Source organism: Manacus candei, unplaced genomic scaffold (assembly GCF_025592945.1).
Source record: "Manacus candei isolate 608988 ecotype Guabito, Panama unplaced genomic scaffold, ASM2559294v1 h1tg000029l, whole genome shotgun sequence".
In the NCBI taxonomy this organism is placed as follows: domain Eukaryota; kingdom Metazoa; phylum Chordata; class Aves; order Passeriformes; family Pipridae; genus Manacus; species Manacus candei.
In genome coordinates, this window is record NW_026138077.1 from 491,447 (window position 1) to 509,208 (window position 17,762).

The 17,762-nt window shown below is 38.4% G+C and overlaps 1 long non-coding RNA gene across 2 annotated transcripts in view; it reads left to right on the plus strand.

Moving 5' to 3' along the window:
• The window catches only part of LOC127472633 (uncharacterized), a 133,195-nt gene that overhangs the window by 104,342 nt on the left and 11,091 nt on the right, over positions 1–17,762 (plus strand). The window lies entirely within an intron of this gene.

The following is a 17,762-nucleotide window of genomic DNA, read 5'->3' on the forward strand; positions in this document are numbered from 1 at the left end:
GCCACCTCCAAGTACTTGCATTCCATACTCAGTCTTCCTGAAAATATTTGTGTGCCTTCCTTCATTTGGGCCTTGCAAAAGCACAGCTGCTTTGGAACAGGACTTTTCACCCTTCCCTGGTTTTGTGCCCCTGTTTCACATATAAATCCAAGCCAGTTAAAAATTTTTTGTTTCCTCTTGGAATTTAGCTGTGGTGTTACCAAGAAGTTCTGAGAAATATTCAACATAAATTCTTTTCTTCAAAGGTGTTTATCAGAGTGTGAAGCAGGTGCAGGAATCCAGGACACAGGGAAGGCAGGTCCCTCTGTGTCTCTGTGCAGTATTAGTGTGTTCCCTGAATCTCTCGTGGAACTACAACACAAAGGCTTTGCTCCACAAAGCAAGAGACAAATTTATCTATCAGCCTTATGACAGCATGTTTTTTTGTTGGCTTTTATACAAAAAAAGCTTTTACCCAGTAAATAAAAGACCTTTTTCACTTTTGAAATGTATGGATACCGATGTGTTGATCACAGCTGAAAGAGGTTTGTAGTTATGCTTGTGAATTCCTTAGCAGACCTACTGTTTTTCTGATAAAGTGTGTCTTTCAAATGTTTAGGAGAAATATTTTTCTGGAAAACATATTTTAAAGGGGATGAAAAATTCTGGCAGATATAGAGATGGAATAAAGTCTCTAGGAAGTGATACTGGAGTGATCTTGAGTCTAGAGAAAACCTGAGTATGGGGAGGAGAGGTCTTTAAAATCTGAGAAGGTTTTGGCTCCCATCAATTGTGTTTTCATGCTGTTTACTTTGACTAATATATAGTTCATGCTTCACTTTAAGACTTTAAATGCCTTAAGTGTGCTGAATAAAAAGCTGTAGGTGTGTAAAATAGCATTTCTTGGTCTATAGACATGCTGCTTTATCACCTGTGTACAAGGACTTACCATTGCTTAGATTGTATCTCATGGAAACAAGAACTGGAGAGAATTCCATAGTGTTCAGTGAGCTCATTTCTAGCAGTACTCACCAGCAGATTTTTGCCCAGGAGCAGGAGAAGCATTTTTGGTACTTTTTAAGGCTTTTCCAGACTTCAGCTATTTTGAAGCAGGGACTCAATGAGTGCCTGTGTATTTATTAACCTTCCTCAGATGCATTTATATCAACTTGTGCAGGCTGCCCTTGGGCTCATATGAAAAATCAGGTATAGATTATAAAATGTGAGGACACTTTAGCTCTGTGAATGCTTGAGAAATCTCATGCTCTTTGAGCACAATTTCGTACTTCAAGCCTGAGAAGCTCCGGTCCCAGGGAAAATCAGGAGAGCTTTGTCATTACAGCCCTGTCTGTCAATTATAGTTGGATTCATATGGCCATGTAAGATTATAAATTTGTACCAACCCCTTGGTCACAGATGTTCCAGCTGTGAAGGCATTTGGTGCTATTTGTGCTGCTCTTTTTTCATAAAGATCACAGGGGAAAAATATTGTCCATACCCAGGGACTTGTAACCCTTCCTCTGAAGTACCTTTCAATCTTTCCCTCCATGCTGAGATGATGGCATTAGGTCTTTTTAGCCCTCACAGGTTTGTTTCAAACTCCCACAGCTCTCAGAATTAATTTCTGTAGGAGGCAGTGTTGGGATTGAGGCTGGCTATTTTGACTGAGCTCTTACTTTATCCCCTGTACAAAGCACCTGGCTCACTTTCTATTAATTACCCTCAGCTATAAGGACCTCCTGATGCTTTTCCTTCAGAGCTTTCAGGCCATTAGAGCTCATTCTCAGGTTTGCTGTTTGGAAAAATAGAGATGACAGGAGGGGGAAGGATGTAAAAGAAAGATGCTGGCTTGCTCTGAGGCTTTTAAAGCACATCCCAGCTGCAGGATGGCAAGGAATGGTTGTTGTGTGCACTGTATTTTACTTAAATACAGCACAATATTACTTTTCACAACCCCCTTTTTTTTTTTTTAAATTGCTTTTTAACTAATTATAAGAAATCCAATAACACTAGTAGCTTATTCCTTTCTGAATAAATATAATGAGATTGGAACATTGCTTCATCAGGAGAGTGACCTAATACAATAGTTTATTGAACCATGAAAGATTCATTAAAACTACCTTGTAAGGCTTTTTGGGGGGGCAGTGTTTTATGCAGTACAAGTCTGAAATCTAAAGCAGTTACTGCATGTAGTTGCTATCCATTTTTTAACACCAGGCAACATAACTTGTTCTTAATTAACTGTTGTGTTATGAAGATGGTTACAGAAGAACCATCATAGCTGAGTTGCACCTCATTTGTTGGAGGCTGAGGTTTGTGGCCAGGTGACTTTGCAGAGTAACTGGGTGTGTTACACTGGGGCTGTGCACAAACATTCAGGGCTTGGTGGTAATTTTCAAATTTCCAGAAAATTTCCATTCCCCACTGGGCTAAATGAAAAAGCTGTTCCCTTCCCATGATGTGAGTTTTGCTTTTTCACTGAGACCCAGAGACTGAGACTGTTTCAGAATGTTTTATGAAAGGTGCTAAAAGGTCAGAGTCTGAGTTGTTTAATTTTTCTGGTGTGTGGGTCTAATGTTTGGGGTGTCAGAGTGACAGAGAGGGTTCAATTGCATTCTGATCTCTGGTGTGTTTTGCTCAGAATATTACTGAGCTTGGCACTTGGAGAAGGCAAATTTGAAGTGTTTGAAGTGACCTGGACATCTCAGAAGTGCCTGTGTTGTGTTGGTGCTATATGTGCTCATCTCTCCCAGGCAGAGCTGGGGGCTTCCATTCTTACACTCCTGGGAGTCCCAAAAGTTTCATCGGGTGCACAGCTCCTGAGGCAAAGTGAAATCTTTCATCTTTATTTGTTGCACAGAAATATTTGAATCCCTAAACTGACCTTCTTTCTCTCCTCTCAATTTTAGTTTCAAATATCCAAAGGGGCAGTATTTCTGTGCAGCTTTTGCCAGGCAAAGTCACTGTCTTGGATAGGGTTTCAGGCTACTAAACTTGTCAGCTTCCCTCCATCCACTCCCTTTTCAAGTTCCCAAAGCAAAGCTGGTTTTCTGCACTTTGTGAACAATAATATTCTGTTCCCTGCAAGCCTTAGTGACAAGGCAAATACTGTTCCTTCCAACACTGTGCTTTGTTTTCCTCATTGTCCAAGCAACTTTCTTTTCTTGAACATCATAACAAAAGTCAAGGAAGAAAGTAGAAGTAAACCAGGGAGTTTAGTTTCCTTTTTCTTGCATAACAAACATAGCAGGGGAGGGGAGAATTCTCTTGACTCAGGGGAAATTCTCCTCTTTAAGCAGCTCTTAGTATTTAAGGCAGAGCTTTTAAGCCAGCATTCAGAGCTGACACACTGACTCCTTAGCAAGGAGGATTCCAAGCCTGATGGAGTGATGCCTCCACTAATGCCTGTGTAAATTCCATGTGTTTTTAGGGCAGTGGAATGTTTTCTCAGGAGGGAAGAGCATTTCCCTCTCACCTTTGAGCACAGCCTGGATTTGTGCACATTCCTAGGACTGGTCAAACCTGCACACAGGCTTTAGTGCCTGCTGCTCAAACATGTGCTCCAGATGTTTCCCAGCTGGCAGCAGGAAGGATGACATGGACTGTTACACCAATCCAACTGAATTCTTAAATTGTGTATCTGGTTGTTCAGTAGTAAGTCAATTTTTTTATGCACTTGCAAATCACAATCTTACATTGTTCAAGACTCTGTGCACCTTTCCTTACTGTTACTGGGATATTGTATCACTGTATGTATTTTTTTAGGGTAGCTCAAAAAAATTTCATCAGCTTGAGATTTGCTTATGCTTTAAATACAGAGGTTACAAATTAATCCGATTTTTTTCCTGACAAACAGATGACTTATTTATATACACCAAGCTTAGTATAATAAAATCTTACCGTTTCAGTACCCCAAAATTATGATGGATGCAAAATTAAGTTTTCAAGCTTCAAGAAGAACTTTACCTATTAGTTTAACTGCTTTTTTTTCTGATTCAAACCAAGCAAAGAAAAAGTGCTGATTTACTTGATTGGAACAAAAATTGCGAAGTTGCTACTTGTTTATGCCATCAAAGATGGAAAAACCTGTTTCAAATTGTAAATTCATTCAATTTGAAATGTATCAATTTAGTTGAAGTCTAATGGATACAAAGCTGGTGGGTAGATGGACATTATGTACCCTTCAGGATCATAATTGCTTTTGAAAGGAAATTTATTTAGAATTGTTTAAAAAACAAACAGAAAAGTTCTAGTGTAATAGTAAGTATATTCATATTATTTACACTATTAGAAAATGACCTAATCTTGTTGAGCCAGCAGCATCTCTCTGCTGATAATCCTTGGCAGGGGTACAGACTTGATTTAATGTAGTACTTTTGCTATACAATTTCTATATAATATAGTGCTGGACAGATGTGATGTCCCATGTTTTTATGTTGAGATGTTTAATAAACATTTTCATTGGAGGGTCTCTCTAGCTCCCTCAGCTAGATTGACAGCAGTAATGGAAAAGCTGAATGTCTGAACACGTTAGATTAAAAAAAAAAAAGAAATAAAACTGAGTTTATTTACTCTCATGTTTCCATTTGTTGCCAGTGACTAAACACCAGTGGAGACTGGACAATCCCATGGCAGCAAACACTGCCCAAACAAGTATTTCACCAAAATTAAAAGCCATTCCTCTTGCTTTTTTTATTTAGAGCAGTGACTTTCTGTGTGCTGTGTCAGAGTCCTGAAAAGGGGCTGTGGGCTGGAAGCAGTGCCCTCATCTGCTCTTGGAATACATCCACCCCTGCCCACATCAGTTTGCCTGGATTCACTGCTTTTCCCAATTTACTTGCATCCTTCGTGCAGCCTCTACAAGTATTAGGAGGAAAATATCTGGTTTGGATAAGCAATTATTCTGCAGCCACAGATAAGATGCTTTGGTACAGTGCTTTATTTTAATAATCACTTCAGCCAGTATTGTGTTTTACAGCTCAGTCCTGCTAGCTGATTTTTTTTTTTTTTTTGGTTTGCAAATGCTCTTTAAGCCAGAGGTCTAATTTAAAATGCTTTCAGCTGAGATAGTCATAATAAAAAAACCCCCCTTTTGTTGTTTTTGACACCGTTTTTGCTGTTTCCATGGTCAAAATTATTAGAAACAGCCCCCAGAAGGTAAAACTTATTTGAATGACATTTCAAGATGAGGTTGAACACAGTTTTGTACATTGTGGCCAGTACTTGGGTGTGATCTCAGTCTTCTGAACTGACTTCATTGAAAAAAGCTTAGAAAAACTCCAAATAAACACCCTGATCCCAAACAAAAAAAAAAAACCAAAAAAACATCCAACAGGAAAACCTCTCCTTGGAATCTGCTGAGATTTTGTTGGGTTTGTTCTTAGTCTTCTCTGAAGGCTGAACATCTTTCAGAATAATTAAGTTTTCAAGCTTCAAGAAGAACTTTACCTATTAGTTTAGCTGCTTTTTTTTTTTCTGATTCAAACCAAGCAAAGAAAAAATGCTGATTTACTTGATTTGAACAAAAATTGCTAAGTAGCTACTTGTTTATGCCATCAAAGGTGGAAACACCTGTTTTAAATTGTAAATTCACTGAATTCTTACAGTCTTTATGCATTTCACATTCCACTGCTGATTACTTTGCCTGACAAATAGAATTCTAAATCTGCTTTCTTTGTTACTTGAAGCACAGAGACATTATTTAATTTTCCTTCAATTTTATGGCACTCTGAGTTGTGGTACATAGGAATTCTTTGTTAAATATCCTGACCAGCCTAGTGTAAAATAGATTGGGGTTTTTTTGTGTGTTATTTTATTTTTAATTGTTCCAAATTATATTGCAACACTTATTGTTATATCTGTCTTATAACGGTGTGACCTTTGTCCAAAATTTTAACATTTCTGGAAGAAAAGCTCAGTAAGTTTGGCAAAATGGCCATGGGATGGTGGGATTTTTTTTCTTAAGTTTGAGATTTCCTCTAGTTGCCTGTCTAACTAGGTCAGATTAATCTAACAACCATGTTAGCAATGCTCTACCTTGCAAGTAATCCTGGTGAAAAGACAGCTGGAACCACGAGAAACACTCAAAAGACAAACCCCAGGCTGATCTAGGGAAGTACAAACCTTTCTGAAAAAATTGTGCTGTCTTTATCAACAGCAATGTGTCCATTTTTCTACCATTTCTGTTTCTCCTCTGATGATTAGAGGCTTTTTGCTCCATCTGTATTCAGAATTATTCAGAATTATACTTTGTGCATGGCACTAACACGAAGTTCCAAACAGCAACTTCTGCTTCTGCTTGGAACTATCCACTAGATTCTGAAAGTAACTATCTAGAACTGAAAGACAATAGGTGAATTTTTCACACCAATAATTTCATGAAATCCAGAAGAAAACCCAGAATCACAGTGTTCCTGAAATACAGAGCTGACATATATGTATATCTCTCTATAAAATACATGTGTGACCAATGATAAAGAAATATATATATATATATATATTATGGTGACAAGAGATAAAGAAATATTTATATTTCATATACATATATATATATGTTTAGTGACAAGTGATAAAGAAAAACCTTGACAGTTAGAGAACTTGAAATGCTTTTCATTGATTTGGAAATGACATTGAATTGTGTGCTCTTTTTGACTTCTGACATTGCTGGCAATTTATTTCCATCCGTGCCAAAAATCAGACCACGTCCATGACGCTGTATTAAAAAGAAATTTCATCACCTCTTTAAAAAAAAGTCCTGCTGAATATAAGCACACACACAGGTCTTGCAGTGTTTTACAGGGTCCTGCTGTGCAGTGGTCCAGATTCAATCTCTTTTGTTTGCTGCCTGAGCAGGTGAAGGCAGAAAGTCAGGACTGGGATAATCACAACTCGGTTGTTGCCAAATGTACTTCCTGCAACTACCCCACTAACCCTTGGTGGATTAAATAAATGAGCAAAATCCATCAAAGGAAAATCTAATAGCTGCCTTCAGTGTGTGCCTGGCTTAGGGAAGAAAAGTGTTTCTCCTGCTTAGATTGGAAAAAGGGTATTTTCTTCCAATGGTTGTGGAAACAATCCCCAGTATAAATGGGATGGGGTGGAATTAAATATAAAAGTGTGGTGGTTTTCCTCTCTTGGCATTTTTCATCATCAGAGATGTCTACCTTGTAAAAGAGTAAAGTAATTAAAACCCTTTCTTCCACCTTGGCTTTTCTGCTTATAAGAGACTCTATTAGCTTCTGACATTGCTTTTGAGCTTTCTCTATTGAAGTCTCATTAGACAGTCACTCTCACTGCCAGGCAGTTATTTTCACAAATTTAGTGTTGCTTGCATAGATTTATTATGAAGTTACTGCTAATTAATTTGAACAAATCAGAAAGCTGGTATTTTCTTACTCAGAACTGGAATCTCAGTGCAGGCTCCAGTGGCCTCTCATGAATTCTTCAGTACTTAAATTTAGTAGTTGTGTCCTTAAGTTAATAAAACAACCTGAAAAGTTGAATTGCTCTTTAATACGAAATTACATGAAATCAGTTGAAAGTCTAATACAGTATTTTATGGGAACTGTTTGAATTCTCTGGGTTTTCACAGGGTGTATGGGTGAAGCAACAGCTTGATTCAAGCTGTGAGGAATCTTGCAACTATTCAGTGTAGGAATCGTGGCCCTTTGACAGGGACTTGCCTGGCATGTCACCTGCAGGGCCATCTGTAGGTCTCTCACATTCTTCCTGCATAACCACCTCTATACCCTACCCTGACCCCTCAGTTCATACAATTGATACTCTCGGCCAGAATCCCGTTATTTCATAACTCCATCCTTCTTCATTCACACTTTCCTGCCCATTTCTGGCAGGGTTACTGCTGCAAGGGTGACTTTCCAAACTAGTCATTTTATCTACATCATCTGCTATTCAGCCTCCTGGCTTTTGGCTTCCAAACCTTCCTGGCTTTTGGCTTCCAGACCTTCCTGGCTTTTGGCTTCCAGACCTTCCTGGCTTTTGGCTCCCAAACCTTCCTGGCTTTTGGCTCCCAAACCTTCCTGGCTTTTGGCTCCCAAACCTTCCTGGCTTTTGGCTCCCAAACCTTCCTGGCTTTTGGCTCCCAAACCTTCCTGGTTTCTATTATACAAGCCCTTAATTGCTGTTATGAGGTGTCTTTGCATACCTCAGAGGTCTTTGTTCCTCTCAAATTTACCAGTGATGTCACCTCCCTGTCTCAGAAGGTGGAGGAGCTTTGAATAATATCTTCAGAGCTACTCTTTTATTTTTGGCCAAGAAGGCCAATGGATCCTGGCCTGGATCAGTAACAGTGTGGCCAACAGGTCCAAGGAAGTGATTCTTGCCCTGGACTCAGCACTGGTGAGGCCACCTCTGGAGTGCTGTGTCCAGTTCTGGGCCCTCAGCTCAGGAAGGACATGGAGGGGCTGGAGCAGGGCCAGAGGAGACCATGGACATTTACCTGGTGTGCTGATGCTGTCAAGTAGGCCAAGTGATCTTTGCTTTTTTCTATTCCTCTGTTGGTCTGGTTATGATGTCTGAAGTGTTTGGTCTTCCATAAAACATTATGTGACCACAGGTAGGGACTTACACGTGCCACAACAACTCTCCTTTTATTTTGCTTTCCTGCATTTCCCGCTTAGTGGGGGTCAAACTCTTCAGCAGTGACCAAAATTCAACACCTGTGCATTTGCAAAAGCATCTTGAGGTGCTTATGGGTGAAAGACAGTCTTGATCCTGAAGATCTACCTGTGGCTGAACCCCTGAGTTTTGTTCATAGTCTTCTAAGGAAGGCTTTGTGGTCAAGTATAATTCCTTTTTTTGGTTACATACAGTCTTGAAGAGCAGTGAATGAACACTGATGACTTAGAGAAACTTATTCAGAGTACAAAAAGCACTGAACCTTCTTATCCTAGTGGAATAAATCAGGGAAACTGGGTTTATTGGGTGCAGGAAATATCATATTTTGTTAATCACTTAAGAGCCTGGTAACTCTAGTGCTGATTTGCTGTAGCTTTGCAAATCTCTTTGCCTAAAATTTGCACTTAAGCAGTCTGGTCTTGATGAGTTTACTCAGATGACTGATGAGAAAAAATTGAGTGGTTTTTTTTAAATTTGTTCTTCCAAAAGAAGAAAACCACTAGAGGATTTTACATGTGGTTTTTCTTAGCAGCTAAGAAAGGCATCAGACACTTTTTTGATGTTAATATCGCGTTGTTTTGACAGGAAAAAGACAAAGATCTGAGAGTTTTTCTCCTTATATCATGACACACAGCTGAGATGGGGAAACTTCATGCTCTGTTATGTGGCTTAGATGCAAATATAAAGTGTATTGCAACAGATGTTACCAACTCCCTGTAAATAGGCACAAAATTAAAACTACACTTGCCTAGGCCTAGTGCTAATTGGGATTTACTCTTTCAAAATAAGGTTTTTAGAAATAATTACAGAGAATAATTTTTCTGAAGAGTGCTCTCATATGGTTTACTTCAAACTTTTTCCAAAGTAGAAAATTACTGTGGTAATTAGGATTAAGTTAACATCATTAATGTGTGTCCATTAGATTACTGGAAAACCAGTTTGCTTGACTTTTTTTTTTTTTTCTCCCTAATTCACCACTTTTGTTTAATCTAAATTAAATTTTGCAGCCACGTGGGGTCTTGATATATTTTGTAGAAATAGAAAATTCTGTAGTTGATTTATAAAGTGAAAAGACTGGCATTTCAAGGAAAATGGACTTGTACTGATGGATTTTTTAGTATTAGCAGAACATGTTTAACACTGTCACTTTTCTGTCCTTTTCAAGCCAGATGTCACAGGCTTGATCAACACACTTTTTTTTTTTTTGCTGGAGCTCAAACACTCAAAACGTTTAACTGTACTTAAGGAAATAGGGCCAAACCTTTTGTTGATATAAATTCCACCCAATTACTGCACTGTTGTTAAGCATCAGTTTGTGACAGCTGGAACATCCTGCAGTTTCCAAGACAAAAAAGCTCAACTGCTGTTTTTAAGGGCAAACACGATGAAAGGACGATTTTCTAAGTCTGTAGGTGGTGCTCTTGTCACCAGAGAAAGAATTCAGCCACGGAAAGCTGCAACTGTAATGCCGGTTTTATACTGTTAATATTTTTGAACCAATCAGTCTCGTTGTCAAGATTAGATTACGTTGCTTCTCATCTGGTTTTTTTGGGTTTTTTTCCTTGTGAGGAGAACGAGACAATATATTCACTGCAGTTCTGAAATAGGTTGCTTGGCTGCAGCATATTTTCCTATATACTTCAGCAAGTCTTATTTTGGTTCAGAATTTAAGTATTCAGATTTCAAGCGATGTACATTGCATATAACAGACGCATAAACATCTAGGCTGGTGCTTTTGTAAGGATTCAGGATTACCATGGCAATTTTTAGGCAGCCAGTGCTGAACTAGGGGTAAAGATTGCTCCTGTACTGCATATTTGCAGATCAGTAGGAAGTGCAGGGATTCAGATGAGCACAGATAGATCCATTTCAAGTGTTGCTATTTATTTTTGCTATTTTGCACACTTAATACTTCATTGGACTACAGTGTATGGAGAAGATTTTGCAGTGATCATGGAAATGAATTGGAAATTTATATGTATATATACATAAGCAGTATATGCATACACAAGCAAAAATGTATGAAAAAGACATTAGAAAGGAAATATTTGGCTGTTATTCCTTCTATCAGTTCTTATCCCAAGGCTTTTGGAGGAGATAAGGTGAAGATGAGAAAGAGGTGGTGAATATTATAAGTACAGGCTCTTTTGCTGCTTTGTGGATTTTAATCTACTGAATAGACAAATTCTCTGTTTCTGTGTCCCAAGAGTCAATGTGGGGTTTGGTGGTTTCTTTTGCTTTTCTTTTTGTAAAAAATTTTATGGCTCTTACAATGACTATACCAAAAAAAACCCAAACCATATTTGAAACATCTGATTTCTAGATAAGTATTAGAAAACCAATTTCTGTGACTAAGAAATTATTTTTGTGCTTGGATTGCAGTAGTTCCTGTTGCTTTATTTGGAACCACTACACGAGTGTCTGCAACTACACAATTAATGAGCAATTATAGAAAACTGGTGGTGACCTGAAGTTGTGCTGGGTGGTGGTTTTTAGGGTACTCTGTATGTTCTCAGGGATTGCACACAAGGATGTTGCCCATGAGCAATGCTGTGTGAGATCCCTTGCATGGTAATTTTGTGCAGTGACTCAGGATATTATTTTGGCTATAAAACTTGCACAAGAAGGAAGTGTTATACTCGTTCTGTGGGGGCAAAAGAGAAATCTTCCATTCCCAGGCTGGTTTTGAATCCGGTATTTCTTCAATACTAAACTCTCTGAATAGCAAATAGAGATTATTTGTCCACCATTCAGAAACTGGAGCCAACACTCTGATTTTTCTGAAGCTTCTCAAGATCCAAGCTGGGTTGAAACATGATGTACTGGATCCTTAAATAATATTAAAACTGGTTATCTTTAAGAAAGGCTACTAAGTAACTATACCCATTAGCTATTGCTTTACTGAATGAAAGGAAAACAAATATTCAAAGTGATATCAATCTTTTTGGACAGTTCTGCAACCTAAATGTGGATTATTAGATTTATTAGTCTATATCAGCTTCTACAAACACATGAGAAATCTAACCTTTGGTCCACTGATGGTTTTTAACCACTGGAAGTTTAACAGGAAAGTAAGACTTAGGATTGTTCCTGCTGTTGATTTAACAGGATTTTAAACAAGACTATTCCAGAACAGAGAGAATTCCTGTCTAATTCCTGTTTTTTAATGAGGAAATGGGCACAATTTTTTCTCCTGCCTCATTAAGGTAATTCCTGATTTGCAGAATCATTGAGCTTGGAAAGATGTTCCTGGGATAATCTGGTTCAACCCCTAGGCCCCAGCAGGGTCAGCTAGAGCTGAATTCCAGGACTGACCCTATCTGGGTGTTGAATATCTGCACAGATCTTACAAACATCTCTGAGCAAACCTGTCCCAGTCTTTGGCTAACACTCATTTTGTGGCTGGTGTGCACACTGGCTCGAGTGTATACAAACTATAAGGCATGTAAAACTCATCTGACCACTTTCTAGGCATCTTCTAAAATGGTTTTAGTCAGCATTCTCCCAAGGAGAAGAGCGAGGAACAGAAGTGTGGCCAAGGATCACCTCGGTCTAAACTCCTTAAACCTGTGAAAACAGGACCAAAATTTTACTATAGATTTATGAGTCCCTTTTTTTTCTTAGTCACTAGATAATTGTAATGGAAAAAAAAGTTTAAATCCAACTGAGGGTTAACTGGGAGAGATAATGAGAAATTCCATTTTAGACTAGTTTAATATTTTAAAGGAATCTTGATAACACTGGTAACTTGAACTGCTCCTTCAATACTCTCTTGGATACCTTCTCTAATTTCACACTGGTATCTCTGAGAAATGTTGTTAGGACTGTGCACTGATACAGTTTTAAAAGGGTTTTGGAATGAAATCAATACAGATGAAAATAGTGGTATCTGCAGAAAGGCTTCTCCATCAGTGGAATGAGTCCTTGGTTCTTGTTAGGGGAGGGGATAATTTGTTTTGTGACTTCACTGATGCAAAGACAAAACGAAAAAAGGAACCCAAAGATGAAAATCCTAAACTGTTCAAAGTTTTGATATGTGAGAGTAACTGGCACTTAGTAATAAGCAGAAATTGGTAAAGAAAAGAGAAACACTGTACCAATATTATTTCTTTCTTTATTTTTATTCCTCAGTCAGGAGCATTCTGGAAGCACTTTGACGTGTCTCTGTCTTGCAGTTGCATTTATTTTCATTTTGGTAAACCCTAAGGTCTTTTATTTTTTGCTTATCTCTAAATCCTTTATTACTACTCTCTTTGAAAAACTGTCTGAGCAGAAGATGCTTTGAGTTACATGAGCAGTAGTGACTTTGATAACAAGATTTGCAGTATTTTCAGTAATATAGGAGGTTTTCCTTAGGCTTTTTAATACTTTACTTGCTGTTTTCATTAGTTAGGTAGTGAAAAGATTTCCTCGTGGAAATTTCCCAATGAAAAACGAGCCTTTTTCTCACATTTTCTGATGATTAAATTGGCATAGCAAAGTACATATATGTGTAACCTAATCACCCTTGCCTTTTCTGTACCCGTGTGCAGTCCAGCTCTGTATTGCATCCCTCTGAATTGGCACAAACTTGGTTCTTAATCCGCTTAAAAAAACTGTGTGTGCTCATAACCCACTTAGGAAATGCTTTTTCCAAACCGTTGTTCCTTTTAAATGCCAAAACCTTGGTGCCAAATTTTTGGCAATGACCAAACAGTGACCACTGATCCCCACTTGGTGTTTGGTGCAGCTGGCTGGAGATCACAGTTGGTGAGGCATTGCTGGAGTGGTTTCTAGGCCAGATGAAGTGTTCCTGTACAGCAGTAATATCTAATTCATACAGAATTTTTAGTGATACATTTGTAAGGTAACTTTTTCATGAGAAGTTTGTGTTGTCTACTGCATAGGTACTGACAACCACATGAATCTTCATCCCCCCAAAAAAACCAGGGGGGATGTGGTGGGAGGAGGACACACAGCTCTTCTGCCAGATTCAGAAACTACCTAAAGCTCCAAAATATCCCAGATTAAATATCCCCAGGACTGAAACAGGCTTCTTTCTAAGCTGAGCTTTCAAATGGAAGTAAATCTCCAGTGGTGTCTCCAAAATTCATGGCTCTAAAAGGTTCAAGCCAATCAGCCTCCTCTAAGGCAGTCTCACAGCTTTTAACCCACACCGTGCTCTCTCTTCAATAATGCATTGCCCTGAGGTAAAAGTGGATTGTTTCAGACTTGGATAAGCAGCCAGAGAAGAAAAGTTAAACATCCCTGCAGAGCAGAGTTAGTTTGCTTTGGTTTTCCTTTTTCTCTGGGAAGAATTACAAGTTTTCTGTATGAATAACATCCATTACCTATTTAACCCTTTTGCCAGGCAGGCATGTGGGGCTGTGCAGAGCCCAGCACACCAATCCATCGCACTCACCAGAGAAGGGAAAATTTATATAAAAGCCAGTGACTTCAGGGACTTGTAATGGGTTTCAAAGTTGGTTTGGCTGCCTGTGTGTGTCGAGCTATTTGTAATCCAACAGCCTGAACCAGTAAACACACAAAGGGGACACGTGCTGAACTGATGCTTCTTTTTGCTCTTTGTGTCTTTTTCTTAGACTATTCTGCCTATAGAGCTCATGGAAAAATTTACAGGGCAAGGTTTAATTCACAGTGTTTAGCAGCTGGCACCTACACAGACAGAGTTTGTGTACAGCCAGAGGAGAAGAGTGCAAAGCAGAAGCTTCAAAAAAATACATCATGGGCCTGCTCACCACCCACAGTTTTACTCAGCAAAGCTCAGCTGCTGCTCCCCATGGCTTGTTAATGAAGACACAGCTGGTAAAACATTCCACCTAAGCAGGAAATGGGAGCTCTTAAAACAAGTTAATGAGAACAACGTGAAAGACTAACTCACAGACTACACTGGAGGTGGAACAACTAGAAAACCAAACAATACCCGTGAAGTTTCAGGAAAGCAAGAGGATCAAAAATTGATTTTTGGCAGTTCCATGCAGTGGTAACACAGTACACCTCTACTTAGCTTAAATATTAGAATAATCCACTGAACTGGAGCAAACCCGACAAACATCCCTCCCTGAGCCACTTATTTTTGTCTAGCAAAATTTGTCTTACAAAGGTTACAAAAATTATGGTCAGATACCCTAAAAATCAGTTGGGTTCTTATTCTATTCTGTCAGGGAGACTGGTGATTATTTGTATGCTCTTCTGACAGGGACCTCTGCAAAGAAGCTGACTGTATGACCAGCAAATCTTGGTAATTTGGGGGGAGTAAATGAGACTTCCAGAGCCAAGTAACTTTAGAAGCAAAAGTCAAGGGATTTGGTGTCTGGAGCTCAGCTGACCAATGGCTGGTGGTGCAACCTGCAGTGGATTTTCATCCATTCATCATCAGCATATCAGGGACACGTTTGTAGGGTCGGGAGTCTCTACAAAAAAAATATGGAAGAGTTTCTTGACCAAGTCATAAAAGCACTTTTTTCACCCTACTCTCTGCTAGGATTGATTTTCCCTAGCAGATGTCAGTGAAAGGAGTGGGGTAGAAGAGAGGGAGGTGCCTTAATTTATAGTTTTTGCTTTTGATTGGTGAGTTTTAAATTGGACTTGGCTCACTGTGTTACTGGCATTTTAGCTAGTGCTCAATTCCAACTTCCATTTCAATTTTCTAAATTATCTTGGTTAAAATTCTGATATGATTTTTTTTTCCCCCCAAAGCAAAAGTGCAGAAGAATAGTTCAGTAAATCATTGAAGGACCATATGTTTTATGCTTCAATCTAAACAATAATTGATTCAATGAATTAATTTCTGAAGTATCTCAATGAAACATAAATTGTATTGTTTGAACTATTAGTCCTGTGGAAGCTATCATGTATTTTTTAACTTTATAACTGTTTAAAGAAGCCTAATTTGGAAGGAAAATGCTGGACTGTGTTTCCCTCAGTGATACTTTATACAGTGTGACAAAGAGTCAGCTCAGACAGGCATAAATTTTGTATTTTCATGTTATGAAAAGACCTGACCCAGAGAATGCTTAAGCAGGTGTTCTGTACCAAAAAATTACTTTACCATGTCACTATACATCTATCTGTCTATCTATCTACCTGTCTCTCTCTAAGTTATGGAAAAAATACAGAATCACTAGTGCAGAGAAACTACACAAACTGAAAGAGGTTAGAGTGTAAAGACTGAAGGTAGTAAAATATCCAGAGAAGCAAAGCATTGTGCTTAGATATTTTCACTTGGGAATGTGGAAATAGAAAACATAAAACAAACCTTTGCTTCTTCAAGGAGAAGCTGTTGTGTGTTGCCTGGAAGAAGCCACCAAGTGACTGACTCAGTCAGCAGAAGTCTGTGGTTGTGGAGGAACTGTAGTCACCTGGAAGCAGGTGGTGTGTTCCCTAAACCTTTATTAAGAAATTGAGAAGATGAAGGTCTTGGGAAGGCATCTAATTCCATCACTTGGAACACTAAGTGATAAACTTGGTAGATGTGACACACTGCTATGTCTGTAAAAATGGCCTGAATCAGAGGGTGGTCTCTTCATATCATTGCAAAGAATATTTTTCCCAATTTGCAATGTTTCTTGATTAAACTATCATGGATCGTATCAAATCACTGAAAGTTAAGAGAAAAATTATAATACCTCCAGAAGCTTTTGCCCTTGGTAACCTACTTTCTAATTAAGCTCCAAGTTGAATATAACAAGTCTTTCTGTAGAAGTAGAGGTGCCTCTGATGATTAGGAAAAGAAATTTGATTATTCAAAGGGTTCAGTGTTTGAAATTATTCCCTAACATCTCCTGGGGGACTTCTCGTTAGTGTTCTTATTGGTAGCACTAAATTACATAAGTAGTCCCAATATATTTCCAATTCCAAGGAGAAATTTAGAAGTTCAAGAGTTTTCACAGTTTTGTGTTCTTAATATCAACATTGGTAAAAATAGTTCTCTTGCAGGTGAGATGCTTCTGGGGGTAAAATTGGATGGTCACATACCTAAGTTGTCATTAATTTAGGTCATGGCAATAATGAAAATCTTTTATGAAGTTGCATTAGTTTATTAGAAAAGATAAAATTGCCTAAAAGAATCTTAAATTCCTTTGTATAAGGCAGGTTGAGGAAAATCAGTGCTGTACACCGAATTATGTGTTTTGGTTCTGGTTTCCCTTTCCTGGTTTTGTTACTTTATGCACTACAAGTTGTGGAAATCTATGATCCTGATGAATCACAATCTGTCATGTCACTGATGCCTTAATAGCAGATACTTATGGAAGGTTGGATTACACCTTATTCTAAAAGTGCAGCAAATTGTTCATGGGCTGTATTTGCATTTATTGATACTTTTGAAAGAGAGACTGATCATACTTTACAATTCAGACAGACCCAAGTAATGGGGAATTTATGCAAGTAAGATCCAGAGGCTTATTTGGCTTAAACAGGATATATAAACAAATGGTTCCTGGCTAATTAATTGGTTTTTGCTACTTTTTTTTTGGCATAGTGTATTAGCAACCCTGAGCACACTGGGAATGGAGAGTTGAGTTCTTGTACTTTGAGTTGAACCCACTGAGATGCAGAGCTGTCACCATCCTGTGTCCAGGACAAACATTTGCTTTGGGAGCTCCTTCAGCCTTTGTGCCCTGATCCCCAGACATGTGTAGTAAATAATTTGTCACAGTGGTGCTTGTGAAGGGTTCTTGAGAGAAAATGTGCAGACGTGAATTCATGTATCTTTTACTGAGTTCTGACATACCTAATTCTAAACTTCAGCTTCACAGACTTTCATTTCATTATTGCTAATTGCTCAGAATTAATGAATATTTAGAGTCTCATAAGCAAGAGAGAACATTGCTGGTAATTCAGATGCAGCAGGTTATCTGATTTGATTTTACTTCTACAGCTACTTGATAACTTGCCTAAAAAAGTAATTGGCTTGTATATTTTAGCTGTATTTACAGATTTCAACTTGAAGAGTCAGCTCTGATACACAGCTTGGAAGCAGATTTACATCCAAGCTGCCACTCTTGGTTGGTAGGAATTCACAAGTTCCAAAAATCATGTTTGAAACTGGTACTCTCACACATGTTGTTGTATAGAAAGAAATAATAATTTATTTATTTTTTTTAAGCAAAGGCAAAAAGAAATCAAAAAAAACCTCTTACAAA